Raw genomic sequence first — 10000 nt, forward strand, 5'->3', positions numbered from 1 at the left:
GCGCGTCCCACTCGGGGGCAAAAGAGGTGTGTGTGTGTGCACTTGTGTGTGTCTTAAAAAGGTGGGGCACACACACACACAGAGTTCAAAATGTACTTTCACACCCGATACTTCCTGCAATAACATCACACAATGCACTATATTGATCGGAGCCACGTGTTTCAAGCTCTCATGCGCTCGTTTGGGTTTTCAGCTGGCTGGGCCGAGCTCATTCTAGTCTGCGTGGGACTCAGTGCTGCTCTCGTCCACACAGATCGCTTTCTGTTTCGTCCTCCTGCACTGAATCATTACTGACGGGCTCTGGTGTTAAATATAGCTGACCGAGGGCCGCCCGCTCCCGCCTTCGGCTTCTTGCTCTCACTACACTCACCGGCCACAGTGACACAGTGACACAGGACGTCCACCCCACATCCACAAAATGCTGTTGTAGCAGGCAGAACCAGCTGGTCATTTGACTGCTGGTGGTGCCAGAATCAGCTGGTCACTGACTGCTGGTGGTGCCAGAACCAGCTGGTCACTGACTTCTGGAGGTGCCAGTCCTCACAGTCCACACTCAACAGGACTGTGTGGTGTCGGTGGGGGGGGGGATCATTAAACTGACGCCTTTTTGTTTTGGGTCGTGTAACACATCCTGAAGGTGGTTACCGCTGAATAGGGCTCTGTTTCAGCAGTCTAATTAGTGGCAGGTGCACACAGGTTCAAGTTGAGTGGGGTCTGCCAGGTTGGGGGAAGGTCAATCACATGGAACTGAGCAGGACCGTAACACTGACCCCAAAAAGAGGAAGTGTGCTGCCACATCCTTCTCGTCTTTGTGTGGTCGTTTTCCCTCTGCTCCCAACACTGTGTATCCATCTGAAAACATCCTATCGCTTCCGTTTCCTCATTTCCACATGCAATCTAAATGACCTCATCTCCTCCTCCTGTAATACTCACACAACCATCTATCCACACACACACACACACACACACACACACACACACACACACACACACACACACACACAGTGTGAGAGAGAGTGAGAAAGCAGGGGATAGAGAGAGTTTGATGAGCTCTTTCTTCTCTTCCATTACAAACCACCAGCAGCAAAAGACAACCCCTTCCCCGTTCCCTCGACACACACACACACAAAAACAGACACACACACACAAAAACAGACACACACACACACACACACACACACACACACACACACACACACACACACACACACACACACACACAAAAACAGACACACACACACACACTCAAAAACAGACACACACACACACACACACACTCAAAATTGCTGAGTATGAGGGAGAGAGTTCTGGTATGCGATGTCAGGGCATGAGTCCAAATGAGAAATCAAGCCTGATGACCCCCCCCCCTGTTCTATCCAGGTGGTATCCTCCAGTGGACACAGTCTCTCTCCCCTCAGTCCCTCCTGTTCTATCCAGGTGGTATCCTCCAGTGGACACTGTCTCTGTCTCACTCGCTCGCTCACGCACTATGTGACCCCACTACATCTCAGAGCTTGGGACTCACTAGAGCATGGCTAACTGATCTCACTGAGCTAATGCTGAATACTTGTCTAACTGTGTGTGTGTGTGTGTGTGTGTGTGTGTGTGTGTGTGTGTGTGTGTGTGTGTGTGTGTGTGTGTGTGTGTGTGTGTGTGTGTGTGTGTGTGTGTGTGTGTGTGTGTGTGTGTGTAAAGGCCCCAGGAGCAAAATAAGACACTCTTGCCTCACCTCATCCAGTAGCAAGAAATGTCATCTTCTTAAAGAGCACAAGCTATATAAAACAGTGTCCCTGTGCACATTTGCGCGCGCGCGCGTGTGTGTGTGTGTGTGTGTGTGTGTGTGAGAGATTGAACACGATCAGAGAACTGGTTCTTCCACTCAGTAGGCAAATGACCCTGTGACCTCAGGGGAGAAGTGCGGAGGAGTGAGTGACTAGCTCAACTTGTCAGACAGCCACGGCTAACAGCTAACCATCACTCAGTCTGTCTGTCAGTCCATGAGACATGTATCAAACCATAAACGCAGGAAGTCACTGATTAAGATGGAAAATTACTGTATATATTACTGCATTGGTCGTATAGTGTCGTGAGTCATCTCTGTCTAGCGGTAACCACGGCCACGCCTTAAGCAGTGGCCACCCATCGGCCCCTACTGGCATCCTCTGGCTGCGGCGGATTGCTATCGGGTCTCTGGACCAAAAGGTCATGCAGTGTTTTACCACTTGTGCGACGGCCATTCTCACTTGCATGATTGAGTTTGAGCACTCGCCCTCACCCGCGCTCTGACCTTTCCGAGGACAATCTTTCCAACGTCACAGACTAGCACACTGGCTCACAAGACTTCACTTAGGGCTGGCACAGAGCCGCCAAAAACTTGCTGACTCTACTCTCAACCTCTCTCTCTCTGTCTTTCTCTATATCTCTGTGTCTCTCTCCATCTTTCTCTCTCTCCATCTCTCTCCAAAAAGCCTTCTGACAGTGTTCTTGACTCCCCTCTCCCCTCCTCTCCCCTCCTCTCCTCTCCTCTCCTCTCCTCTCACTCTTAAGGACCTAAAGCTACTGCTCTCATCCCTGTATCTTCTTCAACGCCTTCGCTCACTCACTCCCTCGTTCGCTCTCTCTCTCTTTTTTTCTATCTCTCTCTCTCTCTCTCTTCCCCTCTCGGTGGCCTGGAAACCAAGGAAACAGAACAGATATGCTGCAGAGGCTGTTGCCATGGCACTCAAAATACTCATCTTTCATTTTTTGGAATGTTTAAGCAGCATAACATGATGAGATTGCACAACAAAGACACACCAATGACCATACACATACTCTCACCCTCTCTCTCTCCCTCACACACACACAGCTTAAATTTGTGCGAGGCAGAGATCATTTCTTCTAATATTAGAACAGGAGAACTGGTTCACGGGCGAAACAGACACAGACACAGAGCAGGGGATTGTGGGTAAGGGAGTGTGATTAAACGAGGACTCACCTTTGGTTCTGGTGCGGGTGCTTTCTGCCAGCGTCTCACACACCCTCTCGCTCACACTCACCCACACGTCAGGATTTCTGGAGAGAGAGAGAGAGAGAGAGAGAGAGAGAGAGAGATAGAGAGAAGAATGAGTGATTATGAACATGAAACCTGAGCAGACATTATGGGGTAGGGGGGTTGGGTCAGTGTGTGGGAGGGGGGGTCAGGCATTCCAAAACACACACACGCAAGGGTGCCTGTCTGAACAACTGGGCACCAGCCTGAGATAACCAGTTAGCCCCAATGGCACTGCACGCTAGGTCTTCACCACGGTAAACAAAAGCAGGTGTGTTCTTTCTGTGTGTGTCTGTGTGACAGAGAGAGAGAGAGAGAGAGAGAGAGAGAGAGAGAGAGAGAGAGAGAGAGAGAGAGAGAGAGAGAGAGAGAGAGAGAGAGAGAGAGAGAGAGAGAGAGAAAAAAGAGAGAAAAAAGAGAACAGGACTCCCATCTAAAAAGTGGCTATTTTTAGCCAACCTAAAAAACAGGCATTTGGACTGATTGGGAGAACATCAAAGTGCTGAGCTGGCCACTAGCGGTGTGTCACTGAGTGGACGCGTCACCGGGCCAGAAACCTCACCACTCCAGTTAATCATGTCCACACGAATGACATTCGACTGCTCTGATTCAGACTAATGACTCAGCCAAATCACAACAACATGAATGGAGAGAGAGAGAGAGGGAGATCTGACTCGCCTGAGTGAATCACACATCCAAAACTGCTGGTGCAGAAACTGGAGAGGTATGTGTGTGTGAGTGTGTGTGGAAATACCAGGAACAACTGTGTACACTGCGAGTCCACAAGACAACATGTGGTATTATGATGACCCCACTCACTGGTCATGTGTTCCTCAGTGTGTGTGTGTGTGTGTGTGTGTGTGTTGGGGGGGGGGGGGGCAGGAGAGAGAGAGAGAGAGAATGAGTGTGGGCGTAGAGATCACAGAGCTCTGGTTTTGATCCCAATGTGATGATGTTAAACATGGCATCATGTCATTCGTGGAGTTACATTGCACAAGCTCCTCAACCACAAGTATTTCATGAGTTCTCCAGTAAAAATGAGCTGATTATTCAGCATCTATAAATAGACACAAACTAGCTGTCATCAGCGTGACTGTGTGCATGTGTGTTGTTTTTTCCATCGGAAATAAATAGGATGCACACAATGTAAAAAAAGTAGCCATCATAATCATATGTGTACACTTGTTTGATGAACTGGACGAAAATACATAGAGTGGTTGACCATCAGTTGGTATTGCAGGGCTAGAAGTTCAAGCGTTTATCGCTTATTTAACAAAATCAGTCCGAAATAAAGACAAAAGATAGTGACCATAACAGAAAGTCCTTTCAGTCCAAGGCAACTGGCTGTAATGTATCTTTTAAACGTGTCAGGGTCATGGACAGCAGGGTCTGATTTCATCAGCGGAGAGCAGCATGAAGAGCGAAAGCGGCGTATTCAACCCGAGCGCGGCTACTGACCAAAACTACTGACCAAAACTACTGACCAAAACAAAACAGCCGTTTCTGGTAATTAACCCGAGCGCGGCTACTGACCAAAACTACTGACCAAAACTACTGACCAAAACAAAACAGCCGTTTCTGGTATTCAACCCGAGCGCGGCTACTGACCAAAACTACTGACCAAAACAAAACAGCCGTTTCTGGTAATTAACCCGAGCGCGGCTACTGACCAAAACTACTGACCAAAACTACTGACCAAAACAAAACAGCCGTTTCTGGTATTCAACCCGAGCATGGCTACTGACCAAAACTACTGACCAAAACAAAACAGCCGTTTCTGGTAATTAACCCGAGCACGGCTACTGACCAAAACAAAACAGCTGTTTCTGGTGTTCAACCCGAGCGCGACTACTGACCAAAACAAAACAGCTGTTTCTGGTGTTCAACCCGAGCACATCTACTGACCAAAACAAAATAGCCGTTTCTGGTATTTAACCCGAGCGTGGCTACTGACCAAAACAAAATAGCCATTTCTGGTGGCTACTGACCAAAACAAAATAGCCGTTTCTGGTGTCTGGTGTTCCATGACTTCATGTGCTATGGCACATGGAGTATTATGTTAAGTCAGGGGTTCCCAAACTTTTCCTTGACAAGGCCCCCCAAATACCACTAGGTTCTGGCCAAGGACCCCTTGATGTGTTATTAAACCCATCGACAATACTACGGCAAATTTAAAAATACATTAAGCTAATCCTAATAATTATTTTAGCCACAAGCACTATGTGATGGAGCATACAGTGTGTAAAATTACATTTGGGGCTTTCTGCTATATGAGAGCTATCACTCTACTATTATTCCCAGTCATTATCATGGAAAATAATGTTCAGATATGCGACAAATTATTATAATGGCATTGTATAACAACCCTCATAGTAATGGGTATATTTAAAAATTTTCAAATGTATTTATTTGATGCTTTTATTTTTCTTTCCAACTTGCTGAGGCCCCCCTGGCACCCCCTCGCGGCCCCCACTTTGAAAACTACTGTGTTAAGTCAATGATGACTGGCCTCAGTGGTGGGGGAGCCATCTGCTAATGTTGTTCTGCTTTAGTGTCTATACCATTAATAAAGATGGAATATGATCTGCACACACTCGCACATGTCATGTCATCTCTAATGATGGGGTTTTTTTGTCCCTCAGGCCATAGATTCTTTTTTCTCTCAGACACAGACACAGACACACACACACACACACAGAGGAGGCAAGCATTCTGAAAATACCAGTCTGGATTCTGACATTACGGCAGCACAACAGTGGCTAGAGAGTGATATCAGACACAGGGCTGGGCATGGCAGTTACGGCAAACCCTGTTCCATGAGCTCTGGCACGATAACAAAACACTTTAAACAAAACAGATTAAAAGCCCTGTGTTTGCAACCTTACCATTTGCCCACCAGTCCAAACAAACACACACACACACACACACACAGACACACACAGACAAAGCAAACCAACATGGCCAAAGTCCAGAGGTATACTCAGGCAGCCATTTTAGCTCCATCATCCATCATCCGAGCTGTTTTTCAGGAGCTGGATGTGGAGGACCGGAGCGCAGGTACACACCTCTGTGCTACTCTCTGGCCGTCTGTCGCAGCGCTGCACACTGATGAGCATGAGCAAAGAGCAGTGGGGAATCAGAGCACAACAACATAACCGCTAACGATATTAGCAGCTAGCTCTCGCCCCCAGTGACCTCCCTCTAGGGAGGGATGAGAGATATGTGTGTGTGTGACTCCACATGAAAAGTGAGAGATATGTGTGTGTGTGACTCCACATGAAAAGTGAGAGATATGTGTGTGTGTGACTCCACATGAAAAGTAAAGATCAAAATATTCAAGTTTCAGGAACTACGATCAGAAGTTAGATATTTCCTTAGAAAGAATGACACACACCGATTAACTGATTACCAAATACTTGACAATTAATCGACTGACTGTTGCAGTCCTAACGGACATTAGCGTCCATGGCGAGGCCAGGCTCGTTACAGCTCTGCCGAGACCAGTCCAGGACAGGTGTGTCCGTCCGTGTGCCCCATTTCCCGTGGAAGCCACTCCCCCGAGCGGAAGACAGAGTTCCGACTTCCTGTGCAGACGGCACACCGAGCAGCGGGAAGCCCCCTCCGACGGAGCTGGAGGAAGTGAGATCATAGGAAACCCCCCCCGTCATTAACTCAAGTGCAGAAACAAAGATGGGAGTTCATAGCAAAACTGCACAGCAGAGCGATAGTGGTGGCAGATAACAGAGACGACAAAGTGCTCGCAGGCAAAAATCCTGTCTTACATTATTAAGTAGGTCATATTTGGACAAAGCACCAACTTACCACAGAGTCACAGTGCAGCCTTTATGGACACAGAAGAAGACCGGGAAGAAAAGCAAGATCAAAGCAGGCCGTGGCTGCTATCGGGACAGAGGGGTTATTGATTAACTGGCCTTGGGCCCATCATAATGTGCAGAGTGGGTGAAACATGCCCGAGAATGAGTCGGCACTGTCAGGGGCCGTGCAGGTTAGCATTCATACACAGCTAGCATTCAGCCTTACTCAGTGCAGGCCTGCTGGGCCTCCAACTTAGCGTTCATACACAGCTAGCATTCAGCCTTACTCAGTGCAGGCCTGCTGGGCCTCCAACTTAGCGTTCATACACAGCTAGCATTCAGCCTTACTCAGTGCAGGCCTGCTGGGCCTCCAACTTAGCGTTCATACACAGCTAGCATTCAGCCTTACTCAGTGCAGGCCTGCTGGGTCTCAAACTTAGCATTTATACAAGCTAGCATTCAGCCTTACTCAGTGCAGGCCTGCTGGGCCTCCAACTTAGCATTCATACACAGCTAGCATTCATACACAGCTAGCATTCAGCCTTACTCAGTGCAGGCCTGCTGGGCCTCCAACTTAGCATTCATACACAGCTAGCATTCAGCCTTACTCGGCCTGCAACTTAGCATTTATACACAGCTAGCATTCAGCCTTACTCGGCCTGCAAGTTACCATTCATACACAGCTAGCATTCAGCCTTACTCAGTACAGGCCTGCTGGGCCTCCAACTTAGCATTCATACACAGCTAGCATTCAGCCTTACTCAGTGCAGGCCTGCAACTTAGCATACACAGCTACTCTTCTATGTGGTTAATGTGTTTAAGTCTGTGCTATGTGTTGTGTGGAAGTTATTTTTATGTTCAAGCCAAGGTTCCACTCAAGGTGAAGCATGGGCTAAGCCTACTGTTGTGTGATGATGAATAATGTGTTTATGATGGGATGGTGATATTGTACAGATCTGTAAAAATACATTTCCCCACAGGGAAAAATAAACTAACCCTAACTACCTACAATTCAGCCTCACTCGGCTCGTTCAGCCTCACAACCTCACTGTCTGTGACGCTAAAACTAAAACAACACGCAACCTACTTCATCCATCTTATTTTAAAATGCACTGCTCTGTGCACTCCAGAATGTATCCGACACTTTTCCTGTGTGAGTGTAATCAGATGGGACATTCTGTCAATATATCCTGAAGCCAGACTGCCAAAGTGAGTTAGATTACCATCTAAGATGCGCCAGTGTGCCGGTAAAACAAGGAGAAGTACTACAACAGCTCTTTAGAGTGTCCTCTAGACCTAGTCTGAAAGTCTTTCAGCTTGCCCTCCGGCAACACGCACAAGCACGCACGCACGCGCACGCACACGTGCACACACACACACTCACGCAAGTCTGCTAATGTTAGGGGAGACCCAATAAATTTGACGCAGCAACAGCAGCAGAATAAAAAGTGATCATCGATCTGTCCAAATACGATGGTGTCCAATCAGTCAACTCAAAACAAAGCTGCTGCGCCCAAGCTCAAAGCAGAACCAAACCACAAAGGAAATCGATGCAAAACCCCCAAAGCACCTCAGCTCTGGACAAGAGCATTAGTATTGACCAACAAGGCACCAGTCAGCCGAGGGAAATTAGCCTGGGGATGGCTTCTGGGTCTAAGGGAATGGTGGGGAACATCAGTGTGTGTGTGTGTGTGTGTGTGTGTGTGTGTGTGTGTGTGTGTGGCTTGGCTCCAAGGGAATGGTCAGGAACATCAGAGTGGAGCCCACAGAGTGGAGATCTAAAGTGGTAAAGCCAGAAGGTCTGTGGTGTGTTCCATTAAGGGCTAACCTTTCAGTCGGACAGCACTTAAGGCTCAACCTCCTGGTTGCAGTCTGCTTTAGCCAGTTAGCTGAAAACCCGAATACTTGCACACGTGCATATGCTCACACACACACACACACACACACTAAAGCACTGTCTATAAACTGTCTGGGGCATATTTCCTGAAACATCTCGAGTATTTTAGTGTTTGGTTGGTAAAAGGACTGCATGGGCTTCAGCACACCCGTGTAATGTTTCCATGGCCTCATCAGAGCGTCGTGCTGGGGTCTGGCCCTGCCCATGCTGTTCTACTTTTCCTAGAGAACAACACCAACTTCACACTGATCTCAGATCTGAGGCCGATAGCTTTAACCATAATGCTCCAGATTACAGGGCCCACAGGCCTCACACGCATGCATGCAGCACACGCACACACACACACACGCATACACACACACACACTGTCTGGATTTCATTAAGCAGTGGGGGGAGAGCAGGGTTTCTCCACACTGTAGTCTTCTGCCGGACGGCATGGACACACACACACACACACACGGACGGCATAGACACATAGAGAGACACACACACACACACACACACACACACACACACACACACACACACACACACATGGACGGCATAGACACACACACACACACACACACACACACAGTGCAGCACAAGGACGAGTCTGGATTTCATTAAGCAGTGGAGGGAGAGCAGGGTTTCTCCACACTGTAGTCTTCTGCCGGACGGCATGGACACACGGACACACACACACACACACACACACGGACGGCATAGACACACACACACACACACACACAGATGGTGGGAATTACACAGTGCCGCTGCGAATGGAATTTTCCCACGGCGACACGGGATCTGGAGCGTGCCCCCCCCTCGTTTTCCCTCCCCTGATACTGGAGAGAGAGATTCTATCCATTCTTCTCTTCCGCATCAGTAGATAGATACTGTATTCTGTCCATTCTTCTCCTCCGCATCAGTAGATAGATACAGTATTCTGTCCATTCTTCTCCTCCGCATCAGTAGATAGATACAGTATTCTGTCCATTCTTCTCCTCCGCATCAGTAGATAGATACAGTATTCTGTCCATTCTTCTCCTCCGCATCAGTAGATAGATACAGTATTCTGTCCATTCTTCTCCTCCGCATCAGTAGATAGATACTGTATTCTGTCCATTTCCTCTTCTCTTGATTTGACCCCAGAGCTCCGCCCAACTCCAAGGCCTGTGGCGTACGGTCAGTCATTGATTGCTGTGGTGTACGGTCAGTCATGCTTTGTCCTTGTTTGACTAGAACATCCTTGTGACAATTGTCAACACACTGAAT

At 48.1% G+C, this 10000-nt stretch overlaps 1 protein-coding gene across 6 annotated transcripts in view; it reads right to left on the reverse strand.

Moving 5' to 3' along the window:
- raph1b (Ras association (RalGDS/AF-6) and pleckstrin homology domains 1b) overlaps positions 1-10000 on the reverse strand; it is a 58787-nt gene that overhangs the window by 37728 nt on the left and 11059 nt on the right. For all 6 annotated transcript variants that reach the window (XM_076302967.1, XM_076302965.1, XM_076302963.1 and 3 more), the window contains exon 2: positions 2978-3054. The gene's annotated coding sequence lies outside the window, so the exon portion shown is untranslated. The remainder of the gene's footprint in view (positions 1-2977; positions 3055-10000) is intronic.

This window comes from Alosa pseudoharengus, unplaced genomic scaffold, assembly GCF_046254945.1.
Source record: "Alosa pseudoharengus isolate Yale_2024_CS ecotype anadromous, Long Island Sound unplaced genomic scaffold, YU_APseudo_1.1 YU_APseudo_1.1_scf_24, whole genome shotgun sequence".
Classification (NCBI taxonomy): Eukaryota; Metazoa; Chordata; class Actinopteri; order Clupeiformes; family Clupeidae; genus Alosa; species Alosa pseudoharengus.